General features: G+C 41.0%; 1 long non-coding RNA gene across 1 annotated transcript; it reads right to left on the bottom strand.

Moving 5' to 3' along the window:
• Positions 1-550: 550 nt before the first annotated feature.
• LOC111931352 (uncharacterized) lies at positions 551-8,656 on the bottom strand. The gene is made up of 4 exons (XR_015290047.1): positions 8,549-8,656; positions 8,074-8,177; positions 7,246-7,390; positions 551-5,697 (listed from the first exon to the last, which is right to left on the bottom strand). It is a non-coding gene; the product is annotated as an uncharacterized LOC111931352 (long non-coding RNA).
• Positions 8,657-12,120: the final 3,464 nt, after the last annotated feature.

Below are 12,120 nucleotides of genomic sequence, written 5' to 3'. Positions count from 1 at the left end.
CAGGGGAGACCTAACTTTGAATTTCCTGACTTTTATGGTTTTACATTACAACTTTAATGTTCCATTAGCATAGTTGGTTTTTTTCTTGTAGTTAATTTCCTTAGGGAGCTTGGAAGGGTTCAGGTTGGGGAGGGCTTTTTTGTTTTATTTTTTTTTTAAATGTAAGCAGGGGGTTGGAGAAAGATGGTCAAATCTGCTCAGCTGCACTGAAATGTTTCAAAGGATTTAACAGGACTTTTTTTTTTTTTTTCCTAGAGAGAAACAAATACAAAATGCCAACCAGAATTATGCACACCTGCTTTCAAATACTGAAAAGCTCAGGGTCTGTCCTGCCCCATTCCATATCCAGAGTTCTGGGTGAAATTGGCTGACGTAAGATCCTGTGTTAAAATTTTTTTAAAGTGGTTTGGATTTGGGTTTTTTGGTGCTTTCTGGGCCAGTTGAGCAAGAACATACCATGAGTTTAAAGAGCAATCTCCTTTGGACTATGAACATTATGAGTCAGGCCCTTCATTTGTTAATTTTTTTTCAGTAAAAATTTCAGGAATTATTTTTTTTTTATTTTTACATGCTACAGGCTTTTAATGTTCAAAATTCTAGCACTGCTGGATGCAGGGGAAGTTAAATTTGAATCAGACTGAAAAGTCTCCCATAATCACATGACTCCACGGGCTGTGGATTCAGGAAAAGCACGTGTGATTAAAGTTATCAAGAGCCAAGCAAGAGTTTTCACAATCTACCTCCCTTCTCCTTTGCATTCATTGACACAATGAGCATTTGTTACCTCATGGAGTGCAAATTTTATTTGCTAGTTTTGGAGCTAATTAAATAGTTTCATAGGTCAGTTCAGGATATTGCCCATTGCAGTGCCTTGACAGGTGATTTTTTGCTATTGCTGGTACAATTAATTCTTATGCATATTGGTATATTTTTTTCCCATGGATATAGTTTTTTCCATTCAAATAGGATTGAAAAACCCCAAACACACTAATTACAGTTTTTACCGGGTCTGAAAGCACAGTTTTTATGAATTTTATGAATTTTCACTCACAAGCTCCCCCCACCCCACCAAAATAAATCTTGAAATACCGATTTCCCTTAGCCATTAATAGTGCTGGTAGATATTTTTTAACTGATGACATACAGAGATGAGGTTAAAAAGAAATTGATTTTGAACAGTCATTCTGTGCTTTCACCAAAATTGCCAGAAATGTTTTAGGGTTTACAAATGATGGCCCAGATTTTAATTCGACCTTCAATGGTATAAATTTAATACTCTGCATAAACCAGATTTTGATGCGCATTTTTCAAAATTTCAAGTGTATTTTTTAATAACAAAATCAATAAATACACGTTCAAATCCCATGAGGAGGTTTACCTGACAATGTAAAGGGCTAAACAGCTCCAAGGATTTGATAATAATTCACTACAAGAATATTTCAGTTATCTTTATTTGTTTTTTTCTTCCCAGGCCTAACCTATTTCTTTTATTAAAAATTATAAAGACTTGATCCTGCCTCCATTTTAAACATCACTGCACCAGGTCTGATACAAATTTATTATTTTTATTTTTTTCTCCTGGTCTGCTTCTCAGATGGAAGCAGAGAGTTTTTTCTTCTATTCACACCATATACCAAACTATGAATATTATTTCAGTTATGATTTCCTATGTGTCTGTACTAAGGAAAGAGTGGAAATAAAGGACAAAACCAATAAAGATTCCAAACCAAAAGCATATGTATGGGAGAGTAATACACAAAACAAAACAGGGGCTGTTAAACAGATGACTCCACTGAATTGTAAAATTTTCCACGTTTTGGCAACTTTGAAATGCTACACTTTCTATATTTCATCTATTAATCATTTGTAGGGAGGTTTTTTTGGTTAGCCAAAAGACAAAGTACTCCCTAATTGCATTACTGGTTGTGTGCATGTAACTCCAGCCATAACTACGTCAACAAATATGATGGAAAAACAAGGAAGTGGCAATAAATTAAAAATTATCAGCCACCAATAAGCATCAGAAAAAAATGACAGATTCCTAGGCATGTAGTAATAAACTAGACTATAAAAATCAGGAAACAGGCTCGCTGAGTGTCTAGAGAATGTTAGGAATTAAATAAAAGGACAATTTTGATGGAAACTTTTCAGACAAATATTAATTGCTTCACCACTGATATGAGTCAAATAATGGAAAGCTAAAAAATCCAAACAAGCCTGCAACAGACAAATCCAGACCTGATCATGAGCAGACAAAACTTCCAACACCAAATAAAATGTTGTTCCCACTTAGGCTCCACATTGCCACTTCCCATTGGGAGGGTTCAAAAATTGACAGAACCAGTTATTCCAATTAAAAAAAAAAAAATACTAAGAAAGTATCTGCATATTAAATAACAGCTGTAAAGTAAACATAAAAGTCAGCAGAAGAACAGTAAAAATACCTTGCTCATGGCAATATGCTATTCATTCTGTTGCCTGCAGAGTATCACTCATGAGTCCTTTAAGTACTGTCACAACAAATCATTGCAAACTGATGAATATACAATCCAGGATCCCAAACAACAAACTATTACAAACTATCCATGTGTGAAAAGACTGCTGGAAATTCCTCTAAGCCTCTGTAAACAGCTTTGAGTGAGACTGGTTGAGGGCCAGATGCCCACCAGAGGCAAATCCCAATTTTGAACTTCATTATGGTTGTACATCTCCTACCTATAAAGACTTTTCCTTTCTGAAAATGTGAGGCCTTAGTTTTTCTCTCTCCAATCAGGAAACAAAGACAATGTTACCTCTTGGTCTAGCCAAAGTATGTGCAAGGTAATAATACCATAAGTATGATGTGAAGTTTTAAAAACTGGATAAAATTTAGTAGTTGTTCTTTGATAGCTCTTATGGAAGCAGAGCATCAAAATGAAAAGGCAATCCAAATTGGCCTGGGCTACATGATCTCACCACAAAGTTTACATTTAAACTTTATGCTCCTTTATAGAGGTTTATATTTTATGCTGAGTATCTCCAAGAGCTCCACAATAGCAGCAGAAGAGCCAATACAGTTATATGTGTATTACAAACACATGGCACTTGCTTGGCTTTCTCCAGCTGGAGACACATCCTGAGGTGTATGGGGGGGGGGAAAAAAAAGAGAAATATATTTGAAATCTTAAAAGGGTACATTTTTACAATTTTTATTTTCTTTTTAGAAAGTGTTCCCTTTTTTCCCTTGACTTCCCAAGGTACCTCATCTGTAAAATGGCCATATAAATTTAATTATCTTATTTATTTATCAACCCATTGAGTGGAAGTGATATTCAGATTAAGGACAAACAAACAAAAGTTATCTCCAAGTATTCTATTATCCTATCTATGTTTGGAATGCTGATGCTTAGTGAATTGAGGTGCCAGGATTGTGGAAATCAAAACAAATTTGCTAAAGTTTCTACCGAGCTATGGGGGAAGGATGTCTGAGTGCCAAGGATGTGGCTGACCCTGTGAAACAGAGATTCATGCTGCTGATCATTGAAACTGCTTTAGGAAAACAGGCACAGGTGAGGGATTGCTTTCAAGGTGAAGATGGGGCTGAACAGTGATAACCTTGCTCCCACAGAGGGGCTCAATGCACTGAACTGAGCAGAACTCAGTCCCTTAAGTCACTTAAGCAAAACATGGCCCCTTGAAAGCACTTTCCATCCTCAGAAATGAGATTTGCTACATTTGGATGTTTTAGGGCAGGGTGACTCTACAAAATATGCTAAAAATTTTGAGGGGAGATTTTAATTTCTTCAGATTTGCAGCCTATTTCCTTATTAGAATTTGAATTGTTTCCCCCCCCTACACCCACCACCAAAGATCAGAATAGGCCACAGTTTTCCATAAGAGCCTGACTTTCTTTAAATGGTGGAAACTGTGGGAGCACAATAAAACCCCTCTACTTATTTTCCTTCTTATTTTTAACTGAAAAACAGAAACATAAACATGAGGGTATTTTTTTAGGGAAATCTCAGGATTCTGAAAATATGCAGAGCATTTGAATATACAGCAAAGCAGAATGTCTCAGACTGATTCCCTTCATGATTTTCTCCCCTTCTCCTCTCTTTTTTCCCCTTCTTGTCTGAAACAAACTGATTATCAAGGCTTTCTCAGTCAGCCTAATGCTTTACAGCGTGAGAGACTAAACTCAGTAGACATTCTGCTTAGTTAACTGTGAACATCACATCTTCCCTTCCAGGAATAGTGGTTCCAAATGTCAATAGCTGTTTTAGCCATGTTTGATAGGTAAAGTAATGTCTGAGATGGTGCTTCTCAGACCCCAGCTATAAATGAGGATTACTAACAATTTTTATGCATTTTGTTATAAACTGAGACCAACTGTGAAGTGACACTGACATGTACCAGCAAAAAAACCCGACAAAAATCAAATACTTTTCTACGCCAACTGTGCACAAAGAGTTGGATCTAAGCATTATTATAGCAGAGCCTTTCATGTTGCTATAGCCATGCTTGTGTTTGCATTTCCATAATAAAACCTATTTTCAGGGGGTTTATAACTCGGCTGTAAGAAATTTACTCTGTGCTCCAACTTGGCATAACAAGGTATCAGCTGGAGAGCTGCAGTCCTCGAGTCTTTACATTCCCTGTCTGCTGCAGGAAGAAAGGATTTGTTTCCTTACTTGTAGATGTTTGCTGATTGTTGCTGGAATTCCTTCTGAAACTCAAACACGCTCATTTGGACCTGTCACTCCAAGGTATAGCGGTCCAAAGCTGAGTTCCAAGTGTCTGCCAGAAGAAGTCCTGCTGTAGAGGAACTAGGGGAACTGCACATGGATCTGGTTACCAGGAGATGTATGTGTGAGGAGATCTTCTAAAAATCAACCCCAACCCCACTGTTTGGTGTCCATTCCTTCACAGGCTGGGCGAGAAATCGCTTGTCGTAGCACAAAAACACACGTTATGTAGGATTGCGTGTCTGAGGGGGGAAAAAATGTTTGTTGTTTGAGGGGAGAAGTCAAGCAGGAAAAACTGAAAAAAGAAATTAGTTTTTCAGAGAGTGGGGGAGCAGCCTGGCTTCTCACAAAACAGTTTCAGACCGTAAGTCCAGTCCTGCCGCCGTGCTCTCTCCAAGCACGGGGACCACAGGGAACTACAGCTGCTGCACAAGTGTGTGGTGGGAGAGAGCGAGAAGGGATTTTTTTCAGCTCCTTTGCAGACAGCTGGAGCGTGAGAAGTTGGAAAATGGATGCATTAAAGCAGAGCCTGTGCTTAGCTCAAGCCACTGCGGAGGTTGGTACGGCAGGTAATGGGCTCGGAGGGACCCTCTGCGCAGCAGCTGCGCCGTGTTTCCCACTGGAGCTCTTCCAAGAGGCATGGCTCTTTCCTTGGGGGACTGTAGGTAAGACTAGGAGTCAGGAAGTAATAAAATCTCATTATTACTATTTATTGTTAGTAAACATTCCTGCAGTGGTAATGTGGGGAGGTGCCAGCCAGGTACTGGCTGTATCTGCGTCTCGCTCTTTATCTCAGCGGGGTCCCTCTGTGAACACCAGGAACCTGCAGCCTTTGGATGTCTGGATTTCCCTTTGACTTTGCATGGCCAGGTCCTTTGTGAGAGCTCACCATCAGGAGGATGGGGTCTGGTTGTCAGTCCTGCAGGAGGAGCTGGCAGGGACACCTTCATTGTTCCACTGCTCTGCCTGGTACCTGTAACACAAAATCACTGATTTAAGGAGGGAGTAGAGGGAGGGGGTGGGAGAGCAAACAAATCTTTACAAGCTGCAAAGTTACTATATCTACAAGGCACAGACAGAGCCAGAACCGTGGGGAACACAGGCTGGAAACAATCTGCAGAGCAGATTTGCCTGGAGCTATGCTGCCTTTGAAAGGAGCCATCCTGCTGGCAGCACGGGGAGGGATGCAGGCTACACCTGTGTGGCAGGTACCACCTCTGCTTCCCACACCACCCTCCGTGGCCCCTGTTCTTACCAGGGTGAGATTCAGGGGACTCAGGTTAAGGTAATCCTGGTCCTCTTTACACCTGACAGTCCCTAAAGAGCTTTTGGAGGAGTGACAGCATTTGTTTGTGGCACAAACAAAAGTCGGGTATCTCCTTCCCTTCACCTATCAGCAGTCAGGGGATTTTTCAGTTCCTTCCCATTCCTCAAAACATCTGTGTGGAAAGGATGTCAGGGGCTGGTGGGGAGTTTGAGATGCTGGAAATGTTCCTCCCAGGCAGGAGGAGAAAGATGTCCTGTCTGCCCTGGACTATCCAGCCAGGCCCTGCAGTTCTGGAGGGTGCAGGGGGACACAGGTGGGTGCAGGGACCAGAAGAAGAGTGAGAATTTGGTGGCCAGAGGATGGCAGCTGGCAGTCTGATGTCCCTCACTCTGCCCACAATTTCCCACATCACTTTAAATGCACCTTAAAACACAACCACTGAATCCATTGCATTGCCTTGGGGCCACACTGTGTTCCTCACTTGCACAGGGCAAAGCAACGCTGCCCTCTCGGGAAAAGGACTAATTCCAGGCTAAATACCCTGAAATACTCTCAAATATGGTTCAAAATTATTGTTATTGTCTTTAAGTGTATGTTTCTTAGTTTATTTTTAAGCTACAGACACATTTGGTGCTTGTGTGTTTTGTAAATGTAATTTGAAAATCTACCACATAAGATAAATTTCCCTAACAAAATGTAATAAGGAATCCATGTCAGGCATAATAGGCTATCAAAAGAAATGCTGCATTTTTTATCCCATATATATGAAATGTGCAGAGTGATTATAAATCCTACAGTAACAAAGTTGTCCATTGAATGTCCAGATGAATGCTTCAAAAAAACAACTTCTGATATTCTGATTGTGTTAGGAAAAATTTAAACCCTGCTGGGCCAAATTCACCCCTAGAATAAATTTATTTTACCAGGGAGAATACATTTATTCTGTGTGTTTAAATATTTTCTGTCCTGTAAATAATACTATAATAATTTTATATCCTGAGACTATTTCCTAAAGTATTATAAAAAATAACCCAACATTTAATTTGGTCCCAACTCATATTTTAATATTTGGCTTGCATTTAGTATTTGACTTGCATTTTTCAGGTTTTAACTAAAATTTAAATATTTTGTCAAGATGAGAGTTCATATAAATCCATTGTAAGAGTAAAAAATTAACAGACCCCTTTCACAGAAAGCAAAGTAACCATGATAAATTGCATTTATTGCAATGAGCTTGAAGCACATCCATCCTACCTTTAGGACTCTTTAATACATCTTTTGGGTTGGATATTCTTTATTGGTGCATTTTTCTTTTGACAGTGACAATTTCTTAAGATATGAATGGTGCTTCCCTAGGAATTCTTCGGCTCCTCTTGGGCTTTATTTGCGATGAGAAATACTGAGAAAAAGGAATTAACAAGCAAGGGTTACCTCACAGTTGACTCAATATGGCTTCATTCCTAATGAGCAAGGGTTTATAAGAGTGCTGTGAGATATCAAGATTATTTTTAAACATGTTATGTCCATGTCTACATGAAGGGTTGGACCATGTGCAGCTCTACATGGATTGAGACACTACTTTCAGACAGGAGATGTTCTCTGGTAGATTTGCACTGCTTCTCTGCCAGTCTGGGCTAAATTCTGCTTAAATAATGAGGAAAACCCAAAACCTCATTTCCTTTTCATCTTCCCATTCCCACAAACAATCCTCTCCTATGATTTCAGTGACCCCGAGCCCCATTTATGTGCTGGTGGGCGTAGGGGAAGAGATAACAGGATGGGCAGAGTTTCCTCCCACGTTCTCCTTTCCTACCAAACAAGAAGCGTGGATGAGGCTGGGTCCCACCTTCCTCCTGCCTTTGCTCACCCGTGGATCTCTCTCTCTCCTCAGAAGATGGGTTTCACAGTATGCATAACCTTTGCCAAACTGTCATAGCAACAACCGTAAAATGGCTACATCTGCGTTTAAATGGATTTGCTGGGACTTATGGGATCTTTCTTTTTTTCCCCCATGTGAAAATGTACTTCCCAGGAATAAGAAATGAAAACCTGCAAGGAAAGGCAACACGAGTTAACACTTACCAGCTGGAAGAGGGAGAGAGTGAGAGCAAATAGCAGCAAGTTCATTCAAAAGCTGTAGCAGCTTGTTTCTGTGAAATTCAAAGGATCGGTCCCAAAAAGGCAGGCTGGGGGGAAAAAAAATCTGTTAGAGGGACAACTTCTTCCAGAGAGAACTAATAGAGACCAGACAAAGAGGAAGGCACTCCCTGACCTCAGACACTTTGCTGCAGAATGAAAAGGCAGTACCAGCTGTATGAAGGAAGACAGTATCTGACCAGGCTGACATAGCCCTGTAATATTTTACTTCTGCAAGAGTTCAGGAATGATTCCAGAACTCTGACTGATTATCAGTCTAGTTCATAACAGTCTTAAATTATAAGTGAAATGCATGGAACACTAACATGAAAAATGCTATTACTCATGTTTAGAGGTAATGGATGCTTTAATATGTTATGATAGCATGTGTGTCAGGAAAGGGGTTATGGCCACATCCCACCTCACACGCCCATTCTGCAGGAGCACAGGGATCACTCCAGCACGTGTCCTACTCCTCCTGCATCCCTAATGCCCATCAGTGAGAGCAAGTTCACCCCAAGGGCTGGGCAAATGCCAGGGGAGAGGAGAAGCAGTAACAGCTGGTACCAGTTACAGCTGGTACTGATTAATACACCTAAAAATGCCCAAAAGAATAGCAGAGTCCTCCTCAACAGATGCACCGTGAGAGATTACCCTGCCGGAAATGGCCTTAATCCATCATCAATAATACTTTGATTTATTCAGTTTTCCATTTGATCCTAAATCTCTGGGGGTGTGTGCATTTCTCAAAAGTTCTGACGGGCAACGGTAACAATAAAAAGTAAACCCAAGCTCCAAAATTAAAATGCAAACAGTAACCTCAGAGATGGAGAATCCTACCTGCTCTCCCTGGGAACAGACATCCTCAGCCTGTTGGAGGTGTAGCTTCTTCTTCCATGCAGAGCCCACCTTGGGAAAGGACAGGTTGGATGCAGGAGTGTGACAGTGGGGGCTGCTGCCAGCCCCAAACCCCATCTCCCCACGGATGCAGCTGCAGCTCCAGGCAGCATGGCCCACGCCAGCCCTGCCTCTGGGAGAACCCCTTCCCTGCTTTTCCCCACTGTGCAGTAAATCCTTAAATTCACAGGCAGTTCAGCCTCCAAAATATCCCCCAAACATCAGGGGGGATGCCCCTGTAGCTGATGTGAGCCACTCATGAATGCCAGTGAGTGCCAGCACAGCTCAGCAGTGCTTGTCCAACAGAATTAGTGATATCAGACATAATTATTTGCTCCTGTTGGTATTCTGAAAGTTAGGGGTGTAAAGTTTGGATAAGTCTTCGTGTCAGCTCTGAAATACAAGGAAATGTCAACCTTCCTTTTTGACTTGTCATGAGCATGCAGAGAAACAGAGGATATGGGTGAAGACAAAAAAATCTTTCCAATAATTAATTTGGAAGAAAACCCATCAGGTCAGGGGGTTTTGCTAGTAAGGTTTTGAAAGTTTGAGTGTAAATAGATCATCGTGCATCACTAAAAAACTTGGAATTCAAACTAGCTTTTTTGGAAAGGCATTGATGTGCAGTACAGGAATTTATTTTTTTTTGTATGTCTAAATTTCAAGTCTGTGAAAATGGGCCAGATGTGCTCTTCAGACACCTTTGGATAGTCCCAGATTATCGTGAATCATCCTATTATCCAGCAAAAAGACAGAAAAAGATCTTCTTACATGGCTGAATTACACATCCTGAGTTTCCTCCTCTGTTTACACAAATATTAGCATAAGGATTTGTCACAATGTGGTAAGTTCTCCTGAGCAGGGCCAAAAGCAGTTTAACAGACTAAATATCCTCATGTTCCTATCACTTTGCTGTCTGCTGTGGCAAAGATGGAAAAGGCCCATGTGAAATTGTTATAGCCAGTGTCTGTTCAGCTTCTGTATTTCATCCTGTGTGGAGATGCCTAAGCAGGGGTTTGGAACAGCAAGGACTGAGGCAGAGTTACAGGACAGCCCAAGCACTGGTTCTGCTGCATGAGAGCAGGTGAAATAAATAGCCAACAGAGTCAGCATTTGAAACTTCAGGCACATCTACTCACACAACATCTGTATTCACTCTCTGCTATTTTCTTTTTATGGTAGACCTGTGAGTTTTGTGCACTGGACCTCCTGATGTAGGTACTGAAACCTGGCTTGGTTTTGGGTTTAAAAGCATTGCTCATTTCAGGAGGGAGCAGCACAAGACCTTTCGCCCCACCAAAAGCGTTCTTCAGATATTGAATTTTTGAAGCAAGCTCCTGTATATGAACCCCATTGAGCAGCAGCAGGGATGAGGAAACTCCTAAAGGATTGTTTACCCCACACCTTCACTCCCACCTCCGTTTCCTCTCCATTAACAAGAGCAGCGTGGCTTGGATTCATCTCCCTTTAGAAACTGGTGTCCTTAATGAGCAACAGAATCATCCCAGGATCTTTCACAGTCCCTGGAGGCATAGAGAGCTGAATCAGTCTCTGGTGGGCTGAAGATCACAGTCACCTCCCGTGTGTGCTTGTGCTGAGTGCTGGGAGAAACCAGTGCAGTCAAACATCTTGCAGGGGAACTTAAACTGAGCCTGAGCACAGGGAGGGTAAATCCTGTGCTGTGTCTCCATGACCTCCTTGATCTCTGCTCTTCTGTGGGCTTGGGGGTCTGCACACACGTGTCCAGAAAATACTGGGATATGTTTGCTTCTACGTGTCCTCTGGGAGAGGAGCCCAAACTGTGTGGTTTACACTTCTGCTGGGGGAACAGCACTCCAGCACAGAGCTGTTGCTCAGGAGTGGCTCTTTCCAAGCTTCAGAGAGGGTTTGTGATCACTGGAGGACAGCTTTGGATGAAAATTCCCAAAGGTGAAATTCAGCAAGGCTCTTCTCTGCTCTCCATTTAATGCACAGAGGGACCCCAGACAAACCCACCATGAGGGCATGGCTGCAACAGGGAAATCACGATACCAAAGTTCTGTACATTTGTTCTTCACAAAAGTTGTATACAGAAGTCATTAGGGTATGTCTGAGAAATGTTTGCACCAGCACTTAAAAACCTCTGGTTATTTAAGGACTGATTCTCCATCATCTTGGATCTTGGTATGGATTTTTTTTCTCAGCAAGATTCCCTTTCAGCTGCTCTGTTTGATGACAGATATAAATTTATATAAATAAAAACCTTACAACTTTAAATAGCTGAACCATTCATTTTGGATATGAGTTTCATAAGATGCACACAAACACCCCATGCGAATAAAACAGCTACAGCAAAAAATTAATCATATAACTAGTTAAGTTAACCTTGGCCTTGTTTTCCTTATTTAACTTATTCACCCTATTCTTCCCTAATACATAATGGAAGACTGAAACGAGAAGTGAAAGAAAAAAATCTCTCCTAACAGCTTTAATTTCTTATTTTTTAAAGAAAAAAATACATGTCTATTTAAATGGCTAATCCTTCTCCATGGTATCTGGGGCTTGGGGAGAAGACATTTTAACATGTCTGAGCTATTCCTTTTCATACTTGACCTTTTTGGCATTGGATTTGTTTTCATTGTTTGAAGAGGTAGGGAAAAAAAGATGCTTAGAAAAGTTCTGGAAATACTTTCATGGTAAAATTCAAAAGAGAAATGAAATAAGGCCACATGTTAGTGGAGAGTAGCATCAACCTCCTGGCGTTTGGAACTGTAGTAAGGTTGTCAGTTTCCTCTGTTTTACAAATAATTTGTTAGTATTAATAAAGATGAAGTGAAGCCCTCCCCAAAAGTCTAAACACAGCAAACCAACAAGTAAATATCCCTTCCCTTGGCCATCAATTGACACTGGATATGAAGTTCCTGTCATTAATGAGGTTGTGGGATAGAAAGAAACACAACCCTGAACATGATCTTCTCAATGCCAAGGTTCATGGCATCACAGCATTCAGTGCTAAGCAAAACAAAGGGAAAACCCAGAAGGTTGTTCCTAACTGCATGGCTAGCTAAGAGGGTGATGTGAGTAATGAAATCTGCAGTTGATCAGATGTGGTATTAT

The sequence above is a fragment of the Cyanistes caeruleus genome, chromosome 8 (assembly GCF_971803275.1).
Source record: "Cyanistes caeruleus chromosome 8, bCyaCae1.hap1.1, whole genome shotgun sequence".
NCBI classification, from domain to species: Eukaryota; Metazoa; Chordata; class Aves; order Passeriformes; family Paridae; genus Cyanistes; species Cyanistes caeruleus.
This window is presented reverse-complemented; position numbering and strand designations above follow the sequence as displayed.